General features: G+C 33.7%; 1 non-coding gene across 1 annotated transcript; it reads right to left on the reverse strand.

Moving 5' to 3' along the window:
* Window positions 1–19625: 19625 nt before the first annotated feature.
* LOC123812219 lies at window positions 19626–19730 on the reverse strand. The gene has a single exon (XR_006784508.1). It is a non-coding gene; the product is annotated as a U6 spliceosomal RNA (small nuclear RNA).
* Window positions 19731–24150: the final 4420 nt, after the last annotated feature.

Consider the following 24150-nt stretch of genomic DNA (forward strand, 5'->3'; position numbering starts at 1 on the left):
TAATATAATTAAGTTAATATAATTGCCTCTTAGTATTATTGTGCTTGTTAGAATAACAACATAGAGAAAATTTTCACATACAGGGAAAATAAATTTTTAGTTCTTCAGTGAAAAAAAATATGGTGCTTACATATAAGTGTATGTACAAGTTTTATACTTGATATAAAAGAATTTAGGTACTAAAATCTAAAACATTTTTATATGAGATGACAATTTGTTAGCCACTATAGCTTGCAATTGACATTAATTTGTTTTGTAAGCACAGATTGACTATGACATGCAAATTTGAAATTAAAACTATATGATGGAATATAAAAATAATTGGGTTACATAATTAATTTTTCACTATGTATATACTCAGCTACAGTCATGTATCAGTTAATAAATAAATTCTGAGAAACATTTCATTAGGCTATTTTGTCATTGTGCAAATGTTATAGAGTATACTTAATAAACATTGGTGGTATAGCCTACTACATACCAAAGCAATGTGGTATAGCACACTTTTATATGTGGTTTACCATTGACCAAAATATTATTATGTGGAGCACAACCACACTTCATTATTTAAACTAAAAAAAACCAACAAAACAAATTTAAAGCAAAACCATGATGATATTTTTTCCTTCAATTGTATTTTTTTGCAGGAATAAGTTAAATACATTTCTTAAAAGGATATGTCCATCTTACCAATTCATATACTATGGGCTATAAATCAGGTGTTCTCATACCAGAGTATGAATGTCACGGACATGCCATGATATTAGGAACAGGAAATTGGGTACTATAGCCAGTTTGTGGGGATCACTAAACCTCAAAGATAACATAGTTTGCAGTGTGAAGTTTATGTGCAAGAAGTAAAACGTGTGTGTGCACACACACAGCCATACACCATGTGATGATTTGAAACATTCTCTGACTTCATATATCTGAGATACTTACCAAGTCTAGTGGTTTGTCCAAGCAGAATAGTAAGTTTAAATATCTATGATCTCCATGTTTTCATCTAATTCATTTCATTCATCATCACTGGGCACATTTTCATTTTCACTAAAAGAAAAATTGAAAAACTAGAAAGGAAAAAAATTCACAAGAAAGCAGAACCTCTCTTCTTACACATTCCCCAAATTATCTTATTAATTCCTTAATTAATTGATTTAGCAAATATATATTTCATAAGATATTTTGGCCCAAGAAGATTTTCTTCAATATTTTGCTAAAATGAAACCAACTATTCTGGATTCTTCATTGCAGAAAGATGATTGTCTTTGCTTGGCCCCAGACACTGTTCCTATTATAGCAGCCTGAATAAAACCTTTGTGGCTCTCTAAACTCCCAATTTAAGAACCCGTATTATTAGGAGGCAGTTTAATTTCCCAAGTTGCTTGGCATGCTTAAGGATTAAGCCCCAGAGACAGGCATGTTTTTCTAACATCACCTTTCAAAGTCACAGCTCTCTTGAGGAAGGCTGGCAATGAATGGCTCTGCTAATTAGACTTTATGTCAGTTGGGGAAAGATTTTTAGCAAAATAAATCTACAGACATAATTATCTAAAAGGAGGATGTGGCAATCTTTTGAAATATTAGGCAAAATAATTGAATCAATTTAAAAAAAAATAAACTATTTTCTTTGGGGTAATTAATAAATTAATACAATGATGGCTTTGGTGATTATAGAAAAGATGGTACCAGAATTCATAACATGCACATCTTAAAACATTGCATCTAGCACTTTGAATTGTATTGATCCATGAATGCATTGTTTGTTGCTGTCAGCAAGGAATATAGAATGGACTAGAATTAGAGAGGCAATACCACAATAGTTACAGAGATAATTTGGACTATCTCTTTGCATGTATATGTGTATGTACATATTTATTTATTTATTTATTTGAGCTGACACTAGTTAACAAAATTATACAGTTTTCAGGTGCACAATTCTACAATACATCACAGGTAGGTAGATAGGTAGGTAGGTAGATAGATGATAGGTAGAAAAATGAGGTAGTATTTCAGTGGTTCTATAAAGATGAGTAAACTGTCCAGTGGATGGAAACATATTGAAGTTTATTGAAAGCAGGGAAGGCAGAAGTAGGATAAAGATGGAGAGGTTGAATGGAGTTATAGTGGAATATGACTTGAATACAAAACAATGTATTTGGGGCATTATTATGTAGGATTTTTTTGTCAAGTTTATATAGCTGTAATTTATGAAGAGTAAAATTTATCCCTTTTAAAATGGGCAGTTTGATGTTTTTAACACATGGATACAGTTGTGAATCCACTACCCAGATACAGAAGATTTTTTTATCACCATAAAAATTGCTTGTGTCTTTTTAATCGATCACATGTCTTTACACCCAGAATCTGACAACAACACACATCTGCTATATAAATGTTTGCCTTTTAGAAAAATTCCATGTAAGTGAAAGGATACAGTTTATATTGATTTGTGTCTGACTTTTAAATATCTACTTATTCTCATTTTCTTCCCTCTTTATTCTTCAAACACTAATTCCAAATACAAAAAAAAAAGAGATATAGAAAAAAATCAGCTTACCATTAGTCATCTGATAAACTCCTTGAGGGAATAAAAGATAGGCTGTTATACCTGGGACATGAATAGAACTATATTTAAAAACTTAATGATAATCTAATTACTCTGTAAAATATATAGCCACTAGAACAATGACTACAAATTAGTTTAAACTCAGTAATATGAATCTGAATACATATATGGAAGTAGGATACACATACAAAAGGATATTTAGAGTGAGTTATCCACGGTATATTGTAAAATAACTAGTAGGTATTTGTATTCAAAGGTTTTGGGGATTCAGATTAACCTCAAAGCCACACACACATTTGGAAAATAAGGAACATCTGTTTCAGAGAAAGACTTCTCTAACTGAATAGTTAGATTTTCTTTTACTTTTGACTAGGAAAGAACAGGTAGAATGCTACAGGAAGAGGGTATTAGTTAATATTCTAGGTAGCAAGGAAACAGTTACCAATTTAGCTTTACTTAACAAAAATAGAACCACAATTGAAGTTTTTGGAATGGTTCATAGAATTTAAACAACAGTCTATGAACTTCATTTGAAACTGCAGTTCCATGGGGAATTCCATCCTTGTGAGGACTATTTTTAAGTCATATTCATTAGAAGGAGATCCTACATGGTTAGAAATGTCAGATGGGTATTGCCAAAATAGTAATTATCATCTTTTAACACCTTCCTTGAAGAAGAGCTAAATTATGTTCTGTCACCTGCATGGAAATTATACATGACATGTGACTAAGATTTAATGAAAGGAATATGACAGAAACAACAGTCACCATATCCAGGACCAGAACCTTTAAACTTCCAACACATTGTTCCCCTTATTTTTTTCTGACTTGCTGAGATGTAGACAACCCCAGAGTAAACTGGGAGCCCCACATTAAATAAGTTGGGGCTACAATATGAAAAGAGTCTGTGTACTGAAATCACCATTTGGAGGAGAGAAGTCCAACCAGAATTATTCATATAAAACAGCTGCATGAGAAAAAAATATTTTTATTGTATTAGCCACTTAAATTTTGTGGTTTGTCTTTTAATCAAGTCACCATAACTTTCACTAATAGAGTAGCATCCATTTAATTATAAGTCAATACTACTATTTTTTTTTGATCTAGGAAACTATGCAAGAAACAGTTTTGAAAAAAATTACCATATTTGCACTTTCTTTGCCCACATTTTTGAGAGAAAAATAAGGATGTGCATTATACATAGGTAGTACTAATTCTGTATCTATGTAAATGTTTTCAATTATTTTATTTATGCTTATGCATTAAAAGTTTGACTCAAGAAAGCAATAATGATGTGTGTATGTACAAAAATAAATGCTAAAGTTCCTTTATAATACAAAAAACCCAATCATCTAAATATAAATAAATAAATAAATTGATCCTGTCTGCTGTGGCTCAGTGGATTGAGAACCAACCTGGGAACCAAAGGGTTGCTGGTTTGATCCCCAGTCAGTACACAAAACTGGGTTGTGGGCCAGGTCCCCAGTGAGGGACATGTGAGAGGCAACCACACATTGATGTTTCTCTCCCTCTTTTTCCCTCTCTTCCCCTCTGTCTACAAATATATAAATGAAATCTGAATAAATAAATAATTGAATTAAAAATTAAAAAAAAAACTTCCTGAAAGTTTGGGCCAAAAATGTGGGTGTGCATTATATACAGCAAAATACAGGCAAATGAGGGTGAAGAAAGTTGGAAAACACAGCTGACTATTTTACAGTCAATTACATAGGTTGATATGTAGCTTATGACCTGGATTATGAAGATAGTTATAGGATAATAGAAGATAGATTCATTGAAAGGGACTTTAATCTAAAAGAATGTTTAGATAATTCTTTATGTATTCATTTTTACTAAGGACAAATGTTATTGATGAAGCACAGACATCATTATTTTGAAATGTTAAATGAAATTCAGGCTATCAGTTAAGACTTAGAATTTTCTGATTTATTCTGTCAGACCTTTTGGATCTCAAAATATAACATATTTATTTGAATGCTTTCTTAAAATAATTAACTGTGTTCAGTCCTGTGAATATTACAAAATGTCAATAGCATCCCCATTCCCAGGGGCTTTGCTCTTCATCATTAATTTGCTACTTTGTTTATTTCTTTATGATTGAAGAGTTACTAGGTTTTTTCCACAGTCTTATATAGATGTGATAAAATTTGAAAAAAAGGATTTTAAAGTGGAAAAATTGTTTCTTATTTTCTGTTCTCATCTTGGGTATGATTATTGAACAAAATTATGCTGTTTTTCAGAGAGTTGGGGAGAAAATTTTATTAAACAATATTTTTTTGCCACTTAAAGAAATGTAAACTCTTTTTTACCAGTCATAGGATGGCAGTGAAAGTTCTAAGACAAGAGAATGACCTGTTTATTGACTCTGTATTATGAAGACAACCATAGTCCTTAGCATATCTATAAACTGAGATGTGGGCTTCAGGAACATAAGACTCAAAAAATATGACAAGAACATTAAACATGTACCCATCATAATCAACAGAGTGTAATAAATGAGAATCTATCTCAAATATAAATCCTTCATTTGAGTTTAACAGAAACCACAACTCTCTAAATTTATTTTTACTTAAAAATTTGGGATTTATTCATTCATTCTTTTATTCGTTCAATAAACATTTGTCTATTTTATATGCTGTTATAGATGCTGATAATTCAGTGATAAGTAATACAGTAACAAAGCCCTGCTCTTTTAGGGGATGTAGATAAGATTGATAATAAACTAATAAATAGTAATTATAACCAATATAATTTCAGAGCTTTATAACTGTTAAGGGAAAAAATAAATGCAAGCAGAGAATAATGTTTTCTGGAGAATGAGAAAATGAAGAGAGCAAATGTAGAGAGAGTAATTGAGAAATTTCTTTTGGCAAAGATGATATTGGAGCATAAACAGTTGTGGAAGATGAAGAACAGCATTACATTTTGAAGTAAAGTTTTCCAAGAAGAGGGATCAGCAAGGGTAAAAATATGGAGATAAAAATGAACCTAATATGTTTGTGAAATAAGCATGAATTTGGAACAGTGGGATTGAAGAATACAGGTTGAAAAGACAACAAATTACTACAGAGCAACAATAATCAAAATATCATGGTATTGGCAGAAAAGCAGACTCAGAAACTAATGCAACACAATTGAGAGCCCAGAAATAAACCCACATGTATATGGACAAATAATGCTAGACAAAGGAGCCAGAAAATTATAGTAGAGAAAAGGAATTCTATTCAATAAATGGTTCTAGGAAAATTGAAAAGCCACATGCAAAGGAATGAATACAATCTGTTCCTATGTACAAAAATTAATTCAGAATGGAGCAAAAACATAAATATAAGCTCCAAAACAGTAAATTACATAGAATAAAACATGGGTACTAAACTTATGGACCTTGATCATAGAGAACATTTTATGAAATTAACTCCAAATACAAGGGAAATAAAGGCAAAGATAAATGAATGAGACTATAGCAAACTAAAAAAGCTTTTGCACAGAAAAAGAAATGGGCAACCAACCAAATGGGCAAAGATATTTGCAAACAAAAGCTCTGAAAAGAGGTTAATATGCAAAATATATAAAGAACTCATACACTCAACACCAACCAAAAGTAATTAAATTAAAAATGGAGGATATGGAGAAAAGGGAACCCTAGTGCACTGTTGGTGGGAATGCAGACTGATGCAGCCACTATGGAGAACAGTATGAAATTTCCTCAATAAACTAAAAATAGAACTTGTTTTGACCCAGTAATTCCACTGCTGGGATTATATCCTAAGAATGCTGAAACACCAACTCAAAAGAACTTATGCATCCATATGTTCATAGCAGCCCTATTTACAAAAGCCAAGTGCAGGAAAGAGCTTAAGTGCCCATCAGTAAGATGAATGGATCAAAAAACTGTCGTACATTTACACAATGGAATACTAGGCAGCATAAAGAAAGAAGGAACTCCTACCTTTTGTGACAGCATGGCTAGAACTGGAGAATATTATGCTAAGTGAAATAAGCCAGGCAGTGGAATACAAATACCATATGATTTCATCTTTGAGAGGGACTTAATGAACAAAAATAAACTAATGAACATGGAAACATGGAACAGACTGACAGTGACTATAAGGAATGGAGGTAGGGGGATAATGGTGGAAATAAGTGGAAGGGACTAGTCAAAGAACATGTATGAATGACCCACGGGTATGGGTATGGACAATGATGTGGGGATTGGCTGTGGGAAAGGGAGGTAAGCTGGATGGAGGAGGGAAAGGGGGGAAAATTTGGGACAACTATAATAGAATAACAATAACAATTTTTCTAATAAAAGAAAGTAAAAAAAATGGGCAGAGAACCTGAGCAGATACCTCTTGTAAGAAGACATACAAATGGTCAACAGTATATGAAAAGATATTCAATTGCACTATTAGGGAAATGCAAATGAAAACTACAGTGAGGTAAGGTGAGAGAGAAAGAAAGTAAAATTTACATCGCAAATAAAAAAGGGAATAAAGAAGGTGGAATGGACCAAGAGAAGGCAAGAAAAGGGAAGCATATTAGTATTAGGTTTAAACAGAAATTAAATATATATATATATAGTGAGAGAGGGAAAGAAAATAGGAAATAAATGAGTAAATAAATAAAAAAATAGGAACCAAATTGGAGAAAAAGATCCACCACTGCACTATCAAAAAAAAAAAAAAAGAGCTAAGGTTAATATAGGTGGAATGGGAATAAGAGGGGAAAAGGAAAGATAAAAGATAAAAGATGTCTATAGGAAAGGGAAGTGATTTTGAGATGATACAGGGAGAAGGAATACTAAGAGTGAGGAATGAAAACCAGGCTAAGATGGGAAAAATTAAAATTTGAAATAAAAAAAAGAAAGGACAGGAGGAGGGCCAAATGGAGTAGGAGTGAGAAATAGTGAAATGTGAGATTTGAAAGGTCAAAACAGTGAAAATCTAGAGATAAAATTGAAGGAATATGGCAACAGCCATCCTATCCACAACCAATGAGCAAAGGTCAATAAAGGTGGAGCGAGAACAAAGGTATTTTAAGAGTGTGGAAAAAAGAATGTGAGATGACCAATGACAAGAAATATGGTCCTGAGAGGCTGGAGTGGGGAGAAATGGTAAGAATGTGGAATGGAAACTAAACAAAGCAAGAAAGAAGACAAAATTTAAAACAAAAATAAGAGGAAAGAAGGTAAAATAGGGTAAGAAAAGGGAGGAGCAAAACATGAGGTTTGAAATAAACTATAATATGAAATCTAGTGGCAATATGCACAAACTTGAAGGGCAAGAAATCAATGTTAAAAAGCTATGCAGGACAGAAAAATATTGCAAATCATGAAGAATTTTAGTGGAATTCATCTCAGTAGCCTGTAGCATTTAGTGCTCTTTTTTCTTTCTGGCCCCACCTCCAGTAATTTCAGATGGTGTCCCAGCCTGACTTTAGGAGCTTGTTCGAGATGACCAGGGATCTGGTCTGTAGCTGACTCCTCTCCTTCGGTTGTTAATCTATTCACTCTGTAATCAGCAGGCAGGCTTAAGCACCACAGGGTGGGGCACAGTAATTCCTGTAGGGGGATAGGCTGATACCACTTGGTGGGGATTGGTCTGCCTGAGCACTATGGCTCCTGAAGATGAGGGATGACTCAGCACCAGGATCCTGATGGCTGATCCCTCAGTTCTCTCCCCAAAGCCACTGTCCCCAGTCTTTCTTCAAGCATCTCTATTCCACTCTGCTCCTACCTTTGCCAGAGCCCAGGGTAAGAGGCTATGAATTAAATTTTATGTATTGGCCCTTTAATAGGCTCTCTGTGACTCCAGTGGTCTCTCCCTGGCAGAAAGAAATGCTCCTGTTTTTTGTAGCTGGGTGTTTTCTGGGTTCTTTTTGGGCTCTGGTGCTATAAACTGGGGAGACCAGCTTGAGGTTGAGGACCCACACTTCTCAGGAGTAATCCCCCAGCTGCTGAAATATTCCTAGGGGCACTTCAACTGCTGCCAGTAGCAGGCCAACCAGCCCTCTCACGTTTCCTCTCCGCACTCCATACCAGTCACGTTGTGGTGAAAGTCTTTCTTCTGTCTGTACCTGGTTATAAGGCTTCTCTCCCTTTATTGTTCAGTTGTTTATTCTGGATGATTTCTCTGCAATTTAGTTGTAATTCTAGACTGGTCCTGGGAGGTGGTTAGTGTAGCACTCTAGCTTCTACTTACTCCACTGCCTTCTTGGATCCCAGAATGCTTTTTGACACATAATGTTTAATTTGACATGCTTCATAAGACAAATTCTATGGGCAAATATAGTATAAAGAAAGCTGAAGTGCTGTTAATTGACTTATTTTCTGAGAGTACAATTGATATAGTGATTCTGTAACAATATGCATGCATTAAAAGACAGAAAGGAAGTAAACACAAAAATGTTTCTCGGGTTTTCTCTGTAAGAAATGAGATGTGATTTGGAAAGAGGTTGATTTATTATAGTGTTAAATTAGAAGCATCAGTTTAAGTTTATAGTAGCTTCACAAAGTTCTTTCACAGTTTTGTTCTCCCAATAGACATAGAAAACAGTCTTCCTGCTTAGCATCTACTGCATTTAGTTCTCCTATTTTCATTTTAACTACCATTGCTCAGTAAAAAGATTCAGGGCAATGAGATGTATAGATCAGAGAAAGTAAAATGGGAGCTAACAAACTAATATAGTTTGTTGTGTTAGAAAGTAAGAAGCCCTAACACTAGGAAGTATACTAAAAGAACACAGTAGCAACTCAAAAGAGTATCCACTCTTCCCGCTCAAATGAACAAATTTGGGAATAATTTGAACATTAAAGAGAGTAACCGTTGTAATAGATTTCAATAAACTGAATCAAAATAAATCCATGAATCCACCGCAATATGTTAACAAAGGAGATAAATTAGAGAAGAACATCAGTTAATGTTTGGGGAGGAAATGATAGAATTCAAAATTTACAATTCTACCACCACCAGTGCAAGGCTTATTCAAACAAAACATATCAGCAGATGCAAAATACATGTATAAAATATTATTGGAAAACTGGATAAACATTGGTATAAACATTACCTCTCAAATCACTTATCAGTTAGTAGGGGAAAAATTACCTTTATAGTGGAGAAATCAGGAGGACACCACCAACCGAGTACTCAAGCTCACCAATAATAGAATGATTGGACCTTAGAGCCTTGCCATGTAGTGCAATTGAACATACACAGCATCATCCATAGAGTCTATTAACAGCAACATTTAACCTACATATGTTCATTAGGAAGCCATCAGATAAAAACAGAATATGGAATATTTTACAAGACAAGTGGAATAGACTATATAAACTATCAATGCCATAAATTAAACAGAATATAAATTAGATGATTACAGCAGATTAAATGAAATTAAATATATAGAAAACAAATGCAATGCACATTCCTGTATTGAACACAAACTAAAAGACATTACTGGTAAAGTTGGAGAATTTTTAAAAATATTTATTTTTAGAGAGAGGGGAAGGGCGGGAGAAAGAGAGGGAGAAAAGAGTAAATGAGAGAGAAATATTGATTGATCAGTTGCCTCTAACATGTGCCCTGAATGGTCATGTGTCCACAACCCAGGCATGTGTCCTGACCAGGAATTGAACCAGCAACCTTGAGCTTTGCAGGATATCACCCAACCAACTGAGCCACACCAGCCAGGCTGAATGGATTTTTATTTAAAAAGAACGATAGATAAAACTGTTTAAATATGACATTTATTAAGTGTGATAATTTTGGTTATATAAGAAAATGTCTTTGTTTTTGCAATAATAAAATGCCATGATGTCTACAATTTACTTTCAAATGGTTGAAATTGTGTGTGTGTGTGTGTGTGTGTGTGTGTGTGTGTGTGTGTGTGTGTGCAGAGAGGCAGATAAAGATATGGTAAAATGTTATTATTGGTGAATATAAGTAAAACATGAATATTAAATTTTTCTTTTTTTTAAGATTTTTTAAAAAGATTTTATTTATTTATTTTTAGAGAGGGAAGGGGGGAGAGAGAGAGAGAGAGAGGTGTCAATGTGCAGTTGCTGGGGGCCGTGGCCTGCAACCCAGGCATGTGCCCTGACTAGGAATCAAACCTATGATACTTTGGTTCGCAGCCTGCGCTCAATCCACTGAGCTACTCCAGCCAGGCTGCAGATTAAATTTTTCATAAATTTTAGAGATAAAGAATGAAAGAAAGAATAAGTATTTAAATATAAAGGCATATAAAAATAAATTTTATACATTTAAAATAAATACATAAATATAAGGTAAATAAAAATATATTTTGCTGAATTTGAAAGATTATTAAATGTGTTATTATAAAATTTACCTACAAAAATATTTAATAAATTTGTCTAAGTAACATCTATTTATGATTTTGCTTTTTAAAAAATTTATTCCAATTTATTTTATTATTGATTTTTAGGGAGAGAAAGGAAGAGAGAGAGAAACATCAATTTATTGTCCCATTTAGTTCTGCATTCATTAGTTGTTTCTTGTATATGATGGGGTATCAAACCCACAACCTTGGCATATCGAGAGGACACTCTAAGCAAAAAAAGCTACCAGACCAGGGCCTATGATTTTACTTTTCAAAACTAGACAAACAGATATAATCTGTCATAGTTCTCAAATGGCTAAATATGTTGGGACTCTCTAGTGACAGCTGGAAAGGGCCAATTTCTGCAATCTTTTTTTTTAAATAATCATGACTTATTTTTTTTAAGATTTTATTTATTTATTTTTAGAGAGGGATAGGAGGGAGATAGAGAGAGAGAGAGAAACATCAGTGTGTGGTTGCTGGGGGTTATGGCCTGCAACCCAAGCATGTACCCTGGCGAGGAATCGAACCTGTGACACTTTGGTTCACAGCCCGTGCTCAATCCACTAAGCTATGCCAGCCAGGGCTAAATTTCTGCAATCCTGATAAATGTATTATCTAACACATTGTTTTTTTCCAGTTTTATTGAGAAATCATTGACACACATTACTGTATATATTTAAGCGTACATCACAATGGTTTGGTTTACATATATTGTGAAATGATTCCCACAATAGGTTAAGTTAACATCTATCCTCTCATATAGATACAATAAAAATGAAAGAAAATAAAAAGTAAAAATATATTCTCCTTGTTATGAGAACTCTTAGGGGTAACTTTCTTAGCAACTTTACTATATATAATATAGCAGTGCTAACTAGAGTCATCAAGCTGAAAATTGCATCTCTATTACTTATTTATATCATAATTGGAAGTTTGTACCTTTTGACCACTTCCTTCAATTCTCCTTCCCCCTATCCTCTGCCTCTGATAATCACACAGCCACAAGTTTCAGTGTTTTTTTTATATATATTCCACATTTAAGGGATTTTATACAGTATTTGTCTTTCTCTCTCTGAGTTATTTCATGTAGCATAATGCGTACAGTATCCACCCATGTTGTTGCAAATGATAGGATATCCTCATTGGGTACACATACCACATGTTTTTTATCCATTCAGTCATCAGTGGACCTTAGGTCATTTCCATCTCTTTGCTATTTTAATACTGCTATTATGAACATGGGGGAGATGTCTTTTTGAGTTAGCTGTTTTGTTCCTTTGCATATATTTACAGAAGTAGAATAGATAGATCATATGATAGTTTTGTTTTAATTTTTGAAAATCCTCCATACTATTTCTCATAATGGCTATACCAATTTACACTCTCACCAGCAGTGCAAAAGGGGTCCATTTTTCCCACATTCACACCAACATTAATTATCTCTTATCTTTTTGATGATGGTGATTCAATAGGGGTAAGGTGATATGTCATTGTGGCTTTCATTTTCATTTTCCTAATGAGCAGTGATGTTGAGTCTCCTTTCATTTACTTATTAGCATTTTGCATATCTTCTCTGGAAAAAATGTCTTACTATGTCCTTTATGTATTAATTGAGTTCATTTGTTTTTTTTTTGTTTTTTTTTGTTTGTTTGTTTTGCTGTTACGCTGTATGAGTTCTTTATATAGTGTGGATACTACCTCTTTATCATACATATGTTTTGCAAATACTTTTTCCAATTTAATAGGTTGGCTTTTCACCTTGTACATAATTTCTTTTGCTGTACAGAGCTTTTTAGTTTGAGGTAGTTTCATTTGTTTATTGTTTTATTTTGTTGTTATGCTTTAGGTGTCATATCCAAAACATTATTGCCAAGACCCATGTCAAGGAGCATTATTCTAATGTTTTTTTTTAGTAGTTTCATGTCTTCCATTTAAGTCTTTAGACCATTTTGAGCTCTTTTTTCTTTTTTGTTTTGAGAAGCATGACTGTTTTTATTGTATGTTTTTCCATTACCATTGACCTTATACCTCCCTCCCCTCCACACTGCAATAACCACACTGTTGTCTGTGTCCATAATTTCTTTTTCCTTTTTGCTTGATTCCTCCACCTCCCTACATGCCCCAAGAGCTTTCAGTCTTTTCTCTATCTATGAGTCTTTCTCTGTTTTGCTTCTTAGTTCAGTTTGTTCATTAAATTCCACATATGAGAAAAATCATATGGTATTTGTCTTTTTCTGACTGCCTTATTTCACTTAGCCAGGTCCAGGTCCATAAATGCTGTCACAAAGGATACATTTTTCTTTTTTTTTTTAGGCCAATCTTCTTATGCTACATGCAAGAATAAATTCAAAATGGATTAAGGACTTAAATATTAGACCTGAAACCATAAAAATGCTAAAATAAAACAGGCAGTAAAATCTCAGACATTGCTTGTAGCAATATTTTATTTAACATATCTCCTCAGGCAAGAGAAAAAAATAAACAAATGGGACTACATTAAACTAAAAAGTTTTTGCAAAGCAAAGTTAACCATCAACAAAATAAAAAGACAACCCACTGAATGGGAGAATTATTCATTGAAGAGACTATCTTTTCTCCATTGAGTATTCTTGGCTCCTTTTTCAAATATTAGTTGACTGTATATATGTATGCTTGAGTTTATTTCTAGGTTGTCAATATTGTTCCATTGGTCTACTTGTTGTAATACTCTTGATTATTAAAAGTTTATGGTATAATGCTAAGGGAGTGTGATGCCTCTTTCTGTTTTTCTTTCTAAGGATTTCTTTTGCTATTTGAGAACTTTTTGAATCCATTATTTTTCACTTTTGTAAAAAAATGTCATTGGACACCTGGTAGGGATTGCACTGAATTTATGTATGGCTTTTGGTGGTATTGACATTTTAACAATATTAATTCTTCCTATCCATGATTAAGGAATACCTTTCAATTTACTCATATGTGTCTTTTTTTTTAATTCTTTCATCAGTATCTTCTAGTTTTCAGAGTAGAAATCTTTTATATTTTTGGTTAAATATATTTTTGTTGTATTGTTTTTATGCTGTGGTAAATGGGATCAATTTCTTTATTTTTTCTTCAGAAAACCAATTATTAGCAAAGAGAAATGCTACTGAATTTTTAGATTAATATTGAAACTGCAAGTTTACTGAATTTATTGATTGGATCTAAAAGGATTTTTTGTTTATTTGTTTTCGACTTTAGGGTGTTCAATATATAAAATCATGTAATCTTCAAATAGAAATATTTTTACTTCTTTCCAATTCTGATATGGTGTACCATTTGCTTCACTTGCATGACTGCTCTAGCTAGGTCATCCAGCATTATGTTGAATACAAGTGGTGAGAGGGGTGCCCTTGTCTTTGTTTCACATCAAAGAGAATAACATCAGCCTTCCACCTTTGAGTATGATGTTAGCTATGCATTTTTCATATACGGTCTTTTGTTATGTTGAGGAATGTTGCTTGTATGCCTATTTTTAAGAGGTTTTCTTATGAATAGATGTTGAATTTTGTGAAACGCTTTTTTGCATCTTGAGATGATCATATATTTTGTTTCATTCTATTAATGTGATGTATCACATTGATTTATGTATGTTGAAACACCCTTGTATCCCAGGGATAAATCCCAATTTGTTATTTATAGTGAATGATCCTTTCTTTTTTTAATTTTATTTTAATCATTGTTCAAATACAGTTTTCTCCCTTTTACTCCCAATCCAGCCCCCCCTCCCAACCCTCCCCACTTCCCTTCCATTACCACCTTCCCCTAGTTTTTGTCCATGTGTCCTTTAAGTTTGTTCTCTTGAACCCTTCCCATTCTCCCCTGAAATTCCCTCTTCTCTCCCCTCTGGTCACTGTCAGCCTGTCCTCTGTTTCAGTGTCTTTGCTTATATTTTGCATCTTTCTTTGTTTTGTCGTTTAGGTTCCTGTTAAAGGTGAGATCATATGGTACTTGTCTTTCATTGCCTGCCTTATTTCTCTTAGCATAATGCTTTCCAGCTCCATCCATGCTGTTGCAAAGGGTAGGAGCTCCTTCTTTCTTTCTGCTGCATAGAATTCCATTGTGTAAATGTACCATAGTTTTTTGATCCAGTCATTTACTGATGGGCATCCAGCTATTGTAAATTGTGCTGCTATGAACATTGGGATTCATAGGTTCATTTGGATTGGTGTTTTAGTATTCTTAGGATAGAGTCCCAGCAGTGGGATTGCAGGGTCAAAAGGTAGATCCATTTTTAGTTTTCTGAGGAAGTTCCATACTGCTTTCCATAGTGGTTGTACCAGTCTTCAGTCCCACCACCAGTGAACTAGGGACCCCTTTTCTCCACAACCTCTCCAACACTTGTTTGTTGCTTTGTTTATGATGGCCATTCTGACTGGTATGAAGTGGTATCTCATTGTAGTTTTAATTTGCATCTCTCTGATAGCTAGTGATATTGAACATCGTTTCATGTGTCTTTGGATTTTCTGTATGTCCTCCTTGGAGAAGTGTCTGTTCAAGTCCTTTTTCCATTTTTTAATTGGATTCCTTGTCTTCTTAGAGTGCAGTCGTGTAAGTTCTTTATATATTTTGGAGATTAAACCCTTGTCTGAGGTATCATTGGCAAATATGTTTTCCCATACAGTTGGTTCTCTTTTAATTTTGATACTGTTTTCTTTAGCTGTGCAGAAGCTTTTAATTTTGATGAGGTCCCATTTGTTTATTCTTTCCTTTATGCCCCTTGCTCTAGGGGTCAAGTCAGTAAAAAAGTTTCTGCATGAAATATCTGAGATTTTCCTACCTACGTTCTCCTCTAGGACTTTAATGGTGTCACATTTTATATTTAAGTCTTTTGTCCACCTTGAATTTATTTTTGTATATGGTGTAAGTTGGTGCTCAAGTTTCATTTTTTTGCATGTGGCTGTCCAGTTCTCCCAACACCATTTGTTGAAGAGACTATTTTTACTCTATTTTATGTTGCTGCCCCCTTTGTCAAGTATTAATTGACCATAAAGACTTAGTTTATTTCTGGGCTCTCTGTTCTGTTACAATGGCCTGTTTTTATGCCAGTACCAGGCCGTTTTGATTACAGTGGCCTTGTAGTATAGTTTAGTGTCAGGTATTGTGATCCCTCCTACTTTACTCTTCTTTCTCAAAATTGCAGCAGCTATTCGGGGTCGTTTATGGTTCCATATAAATTTTTGAAGTGTTTGTTCTGTCTGTGAAATATGCCATTGGTACTTTAATAGGAATTGCATTGAATGTGTAAATTGCTTTGGGTAGCATGGACATTTTGATGATATTAATTCTTCCAATCCATGAACACGGTATATGTTTCCATTTGTTTGTGTCTTCCTTGATGTCTTTCCTGAGTGTTATGTAGTTTTCTGAATACAGGTCTTTTACCTCTTTGGTTAGATTTATTCCTAGATATTTTATTTTTCTTTTTGCTATATTGAATGGTATTTTTTTCCTTGATTTCTGCTTCTGCTGTTTCATTGTTGGTGTACAGAAATGCCTTTGATTTCTGGATATTGACTTTGTATCCCGCTGTTTTGCCAAATTCATGTATTAGGTCAAGCAGTGTTTTGGTGGAGTCTATAGGATTTTCTATATACACTATCATGTCATCTGCAAACAGTGACAGTTTTGTTTCCTCCTTTCTGATTTGGATGCCCTTTATTTCTTTTTCTTGTCTGATTGCTGTGGCTAAAACTTCCAGTACTATATTGAATAGAAGGGGTGAAAGTGGACAGCCTTGTCTTGTTCCTGATCTTAGTGGAAAAGATTTTATTTTTTGCCCATTGAGTATGATGTTGGCTTTAGGTCTGTCATATATGGCCTTTATTATGTGGAGGAATGCTCCCTCTATTCCCACTTTGTCAAGTGTTTTTATCATGAATGGGTGCTGTACCTTATCAAATTCTTTTTCTGCATCTATTGATATGATCATGTGGTTTTTGTCTTTGCTTTTGTTTCTGTGATGCATTACATTTACTGATTTGCAAATATTGTACCATCCTTGCATCCCTGGAATGAATCCCACTTGGTCATGGTGTATGATCCTTTTAATGTACTGTTGGATGAGGTTTGCCAGTATTTTGTTGAGGATTTTCGCGTCAATGTTCATCAGTGATATTGGCCTGAAGTTTTCTTTCTTTGTTGTGTCTTTATCTGGTTTTGGAATTAGGATGATGTTGGCCTCATAAAAAGAGTTTGGGAGTCTCCCATCTTTTGGGATTTTTTTGGAATAGTCTGTGAAGGATAGAGGTTAGCTCTTCCTTAAATGCTTTTTAGAATTCTCCTATGAAACCATCTGGTCCAGGGCTTTTGTGTGTCAGGAGTTTTTTGATTACTGCTTCAATTTCTTTTGTTGTTATTGGTCTGTTCAGGCTTTCTGCTTCTTTTTCATTCAGTTCTGGAAGATTATATTTTTCTAGAAATTTGTCCATTTCACCTAGGTTTTCAAATTTCTTGGCATACAGTTCTTTGCAGTAATTTCTTACAGTCCTTTGTATTTCTGTGGTATCTGTTGTAATCTCTCCTCTTTCATTTCTGATTGTGTTTATTTGGGTCATCTCTCTTTTTTTCTTGATGAGTCTGCTTAAAGGCTTGTCTATTTTGTTTATTTTTTCAAAGAACCAGCTCTTGGATTCATTGATCCTTAGAATTGTGCTTTTAGTCTCTATGTCATTTAATTCTGCTCTGATCTTGGTTATTTCCTTCCTTCTGCTTGCTCTGGGCTGTCTTTGTTGTTGGTCCTCGAGTTCTTGTAGACATAGGGTTAGGTTGTTTGTTTGAAATGTTACTATCTTTTTTAGGTATGCCTGTATTGCTATGAACTTCCCTCTCAGGACTGCCTTGACTGTGTCCCATAAGTTTTGAGTGGTTGTGAGTTCATTTTCATTTGTTTCCAGAAACCTTTTGATTTCTTCCCTAATTTCATGCTTGACCCATTCATTGTTTAATAGCATGTTATTTAATCTCCATGATTTTGAGTGCTTAGGGTTTTTTTCCTTCGGGTTGGTTTCTACTTCAGTCCCTTGTCGTCTGAGAAAATGCTTGGTATGATTTCAATTTTCGTGAAATTGTTGAGGCTTGTTTTGTGTCCTATCATGTGGTCGATCTTTGAAAATATTCCTTGTACATTTGAAAAGAATGTGTATTTAGCTTCTTTTGGATGGAGGGCTCTGTATATATCAGTAAAGTCCATTTCATCAAGGGTATTGTTCAATGCCACCATATCTTTGTTGATGTTTTGTTTGGAAGATCTGTGCAATTTTGATAGTGGGGTGTTAAAATCCCCCACTATAATTGTGTTGCTATCCATATCTTTCTTGAAGTCCTCTAAGATTTTCTTTATGTATTTGGGTGCTCCTATGTTGGGTGCATATATATTTACAATATTTACGTCTTCTTGGTGGATTCTTCCCTTGAGTATTATGAAGTGACCTTCTGGGTCTCTCTTTATGAACCTTTTTTGGAAATCTATTTTGTCTGATATGAGTATTGCTACCCCAGCTTTTTTCCCTGTCCATTTGCTTGGAAAATTTATTTCCAGCCCTTCTCTTTCAGCCTGTGCGGGTCTTTTATCCTGAGGTGGGTCTCTTGTAGGCAGCATATATGTGGGTCATTTTTTTTTATCCATTCAGCTATTCTATGTCTTTTGATGGGAGCATTTAATCCATTTTTGTTTAAGGTTATTATTGATAGGTACTTATTCATCCTCTTTTATGTATGTGTGTTCCTCTCTTTCTCTCTCTCTTTTCCTTCCCTTCCTTAAAGCAGTCCCTTTAGAATCTCTTGCAGAGCTTGTTTGGTGGATGTGTATTCTTTTAGACTTCTTTTGTCTGGGAAGCTTCTTATTTGGCCTTCTATCTTGATTGAGAGCCTTGCTGGATAAAGTAGCCTTGGTTGCAGACCTCTGGTTCTCATTACTTGGAATATTTCTTGCCATTCTCTTCTGGTTTGGAGCGTTTCCATTGAGAAGTCAGCTGCTAGCCTTATTGGGGCTCCCTTGTATGTTACTTCCTGTTCCTCCCTTGCTGCCTTTAAGATTCTTTCTTTGTCTTGAAATTTTGCCATTTTAAATATGATGTGTCTTGAGGTGGTCCTCTTTGGGTTCCTCTTGATTGGGACTGTCTGTGTTTCCTGGATTTGTGTGACCTTTTCTCTCATCAAATTAGGGAAGTTTTCCTTCATTACTTTTTCAACTAGGTTTTCGATCCCTTGCTCTACTTCTTCTCCTTCTTGTATCCCTATTATATGGATATTATTACGTTTTATATTGTCTTGCATTTCTCTTAATCCCTCTTTATTCTTTCTGAGCCTCTTTTCCTTTTCTTGCTCTTTCTGGATGCTGTTTTCTACTTTGTCCTCTAGCTCGCTAATCCAATCTTCTGCTTCATCAATCCTGCTTTTCATTCCTTCGACTGTGGTCTTCAGTTCAGAAATTGTATTCTTCATTTCCTCTTGGTCCTTGTTGAGAGTTTCTATTTCCTTTTTCATGTTTATATAGTTTGCAGTGGGATTGTTGTAGTTTCTCTCTAGTTTCTGATAGCTCATTGTGAGTTCATTGAACTTCCTGATAATTATTGTTTTGAACTCACTATCTGATAGTTGAGTTGCCTCTATTTCATTTGGCATTTTTCCTGAGGCTTCTTCATTTCTCTTCAATTGGGAATTGTTTCTTTGTTTTTAAAATATGGGACACTTCATGAATTTGCGTGTCATCCTTGTGCAGAGGCCATGCTAATCTTCTCTGTATCGTTCTAATTTTAGTATATGTGCTGCTGAAGAGAGCAGGTGAATGATCCTTTCAATGCACTGCTTAATTCAGTCCACTAGTATTTTATTGAGAAATTTTGCATTTATATTCATCAAAGTTATTGGGTGTTTTTTTTTTCTTTTCTAGTGGTACCCTTTTCTGGTGTTGGTATCAGGATAATGCTGACCTTATAAAAATATATGCAGGAGTGTTCCCTCCTCTCCAATTTTTGGAAAATTTGAGAAAGATTGGTGTTATTTCTTCTTAGACAACTAGTAAAATTCATGTGTGAAACAATTTGTGTTGAGATTTTTGATCCATTCAATCTCCTTATTGATAATTGTTCTCTTAAGGTTATTTCATGCTGCTTCAGTCTTACTAAGTTGTATGTTTTTAAGAATTTTTCCCTTTGTTCTTGGTTATTTAGTTTGTTGGAGTATAGATGTGCAGAGTAGTGTCTTGTGATCCTTTGTATTTTTATAGTGTCTGTTGTAATATGTCCTTTTTAATTATAATTTTGTTGATTCAGTCTTCTTTTGTTTCCTTGGTTAATCTAGCTAAAGCTTTGTCAGTTTTGTTCAAATTTAATGAACTGTCTGTTAGTTTAATTGGCCTTTTCTATAATTTTTTCTTTACTTCATTAGTTTCTGCCCTAATATGTATAATTTCCTTTATTTTGTTAATTTTGGGCTCATTTTGTGGGGCATTACGTACAGCAAAGAGTTTGGTTGTTTATTTGGGATTTTTCCTGTATTATAATGTAGGTGTTTATTGCTATTAATTTCCTTCTTAGAACTGCTTTTACTGCATTCCATAGGTTCTGATATGCTGTATGTTGATTTTTGTTTGCTTCAATAACTTTTCATTTACCCTTTAATTACTTCTTTGGTCAACTGGTTATTTAGGAGATTGTTGACTAATTTTTATATATTTCTGACTCTTCCAGTTTTCCTTTTCTAAAATTGATATATGGTATTATGCCATGTTGGGCAATGAAAATACTTTATATGATTGTAATCTTCATGAATTTTCTGAGAATTTTTTGTGCCCCAACACATGGTCTATCCTAGAAAATTTTCCCTGTGTATGTGAGAAGAATGTGTATTCTGCATTTGTTGGATAGAATGTTCTTTTTTTTTAAAGATTTTATTTATTTATTTCAGAGAGGGAAGGGAGAGAGAAAGGGAGAGAGAGAGAAACATCAATGTGCGGTTGCTGGGGGTCATGACCTGCAGCCCAGGCATGTACCCTGACTGGGAATCGGACCTGCGACACTTTGGTTCACAGCCCACGCTCAATCCACTGAGCTACACCAGCCAGGGCTGGATAGAATATTCTTTGCATATTTGTTAGGTTCATTTGATCTATAGTATTGTTTAAATCCATCATGGTTTCTTATGGATTCTCTCTCTGTACAATATATCCATTGCAAGAATGAAATACTAAAGTCACCAACTATTATTGTATTACTATTTATTTCTCCATTTAACTCTGCTAGTATGGCATTATATATTTAGGTGGGCTAGTGATGGGTACATAGTTATTATTATATCTTCTTGATAAATTAACACATTTATCATTTTGTAATGATCTCCTTTTCTCTTTTTACTATTTTTAGTATGAAGTCTATTTTGTCTGATATAAATATAGCTACCTATGCTTTTTTGTTAGTATTTGCTTCAAATAAAACTTCCCATCCCTTCATTCTCAGTCTATGTGTGTTGTTAAGGTTACAGTGAGCTTCTAGTAGACTGCATATCACTAGATATTATTTTTTTACTCATTCATCAATCTGTATCTTTTGATTTAAAAATTTAATCCCTTTATATTTAAAGTAATTATTGATAGTTAAAGACTAACTACTGCCATTTTGTTAATTATTTTCTAGTCATTTTGTAGATTCATTGTTCCTTGTTTCTTGAAATCTCTTTTCATGTTTTGATGTGTTTTGGTATCAGTATATTTTGACTTATTTATAATTTCCTTTTGTGTAACTGGTACAAGTTTTTCCCTTGTGGTTACCATGAAGCTCACACTGAATATCTTAAAATGAAAACACCCTGTTTTAAACTGATAACTACTTAGCTGTATATATTATTTAACTTCATTCATTGATTGATTCTAGAGAGTGAGTCAGGAAAGGAGTGAGAGATACAAATATTGACTTGTTCTTTGACCTCTTGGTGCATTCATTGATTCTGATATGTGATCTGGCTGGGGATTGAACCTGTAAACTTGGCATATCAGGTCAACACTCTAACCAATGGAATGACTCAGACAGGACCTAACAACTTAACTTTAATAGAATTCTTGAACTCACACTTTTACTTCTCTTCCACTTCACATTTTAGGTTATTATCATTACAATGTACATATTTTTATAATGTGTGTCTAATAACAGGTTATGATGGTTATAGCTATTTTTACTACATCCATTTATTTTTTTGCTTTTAAACTAGAGTTGTAAGTGAATTATGCTCCAACATTACCAAAGTATAGAATCTAACTTTGCATACTTATCATCACCAGTATTACACTATCTTTTTATATGTTTATATTAATTAAATTCCTTTTAGTTCCACTCAGAGAACTCCCTTTAGTATTTCCTATAAGGCATAATTATTTCTAGGCTTCCTGCCTCTGGTGTTTTAAATGAATTATTTTTTTCATGTAAAAATATTATAAGGATTAAAAACATATTTTTAGCAACTGGCATGTTTGTTTTTATTCACATATTATACTAAAAATATGTATCCAAAATTAGAGTATCATTTTTGCTTGATTTTACAATGCTAAAATGATGCTCTATCCCTCTCTGAAGTGTCATTCTGATAAAAAGGTATTGTTACATTTATTTATAACTTATGACTAATTTTTTCTTAACATAGAGTTCTTTTTCTAGCATCAAACATTACCTCTCAAAATGAAAAATCCCATCAATGTCTTTCTCCATCTTGCATAATGATCCTCTTATAATTATCCTCTCACATTTCTCAAAAATAACATAGTCAGCTCTGTAGATACAAATTTGTATATTAGACATTAAATGTTTTTGTTCATAGTTTCCAAGTGTTCAGGTAACAGATTATCGCAACCAAACTAAGTGTACAAAACAGTATGGAAGAGAAAAGTAAAAGTCCAAAGAACAAATATATTGTTTCCATTTTGCTTGCTTTTCAACTGAAAATAGTGTCATGTTCTTTGAGAGGTAATAGATCATTTTTAGTTTCTAAAGTAAGAAAGTAAGGGTAATGATCTTGACTCTGTCTTATTCCCTAGGTTACCTGGAACATATTTTCTACTTTCTATTTGTCAGCTTTCTCATTAATAATATTTCTGTAGAAGTTTGACTGTTTCCCAGAGCAGAAGAATAAAATAAGATAAATGACACAAAATAGCAATACATAGCGATATGATTTGCTCTTAATTATATGTTAGAATTTAGCAATGGTCATTGTATAAAGGAAATTTAAATGACCTAGTTAATGATATAAACATTTCCTGCTTGCCTGTCAACTGGTTTTCTGGGTAACATCAGTAGGCTCTTAGTTTCCTCCTTCTGTGGCTTTTATTTATCTACAAGGCATGATTTCTAGAAGCTTAAAACAAAGGAGGAAAATTCCTAAAGATAGATTGTATGTTGTTTTTGTCCCTGTATATTTTGGGACCAATATTTTTCTTCAAAATTATTTATCAAATGTAATTTAAAGAACAGCTCTCTGACCTCTGCTGTACAGCTTTTTGTGGGACTTTTCCCATTTTTCAAAAAAAGAGCTATAAGGAATCCACCAACTCACATTGCAGACTAAACATTGTACTTACCACAGTAAATTATTTGTGAACTGAACTTTTCTTTTAAGCCCATTATTTGCCTTTATGTTGATGGAGCTTCATGAAGGAAAGTACTGTTACAATCTCTTCAAGAGCCTGGAGGGCATTCCCTGTGTGTCTGCTGATAAGCTGACCTCAGGAGGCATTCTGGCACAGAAAATAACCGCAATGCTTTTGTCGAGAATTTATTGAAAATTATACATAAGTAATGGTATCCAAATGGATGTAATAAATAGACTCTTTAGACCAATATGTTTCAAATGATTTGATCTTTCGATCTTCATTAACACGAGCTTTCAAATACATATAAAATCTAGTAATGAGTTAGCTTTAAAGTTTGCTAGACAAGAAATATTTTATAAAGAGGGAAATGCTGAGTTTTCTCAAGGAGGAAATCTGCAAAACTTCTTTAAATTACCAGAAAAAAATGTTACCAAGCTTCCTCAATCATTTTCTATCTAGAAAAAAACATTGTCAAATCCAGGGTTCAATTATGCTTAAGACACAATATGAATAATTATGTTTTATACTGTTAATTATAATTGACTTACAACTATAAAATCTGTGTTGAGTTTCAGGCAATGGCCAGTCAATGAGAGGTTGTAAAGTATAAAATGTTTTAGAA

The sequence above is a fragment of the Phyllostomus hastatus genome, unplaced genomic scaffold (assembly GCF_019186645.2).
Source record: "Phyllostomus hastatus isolate PE091 unplaced genomic scaffold, TTU_PhHast_1.1 phas_scaffold_78, whole genome shotgun sequence".
Classification (NCBI taxonomy): domain Eukaryota; kingdom Metazoa; phylum Chordata; class Mammalia; order Chiroptera; family Phyllostomidae; genus Phyllostomus; species Phyllostomus hastatus.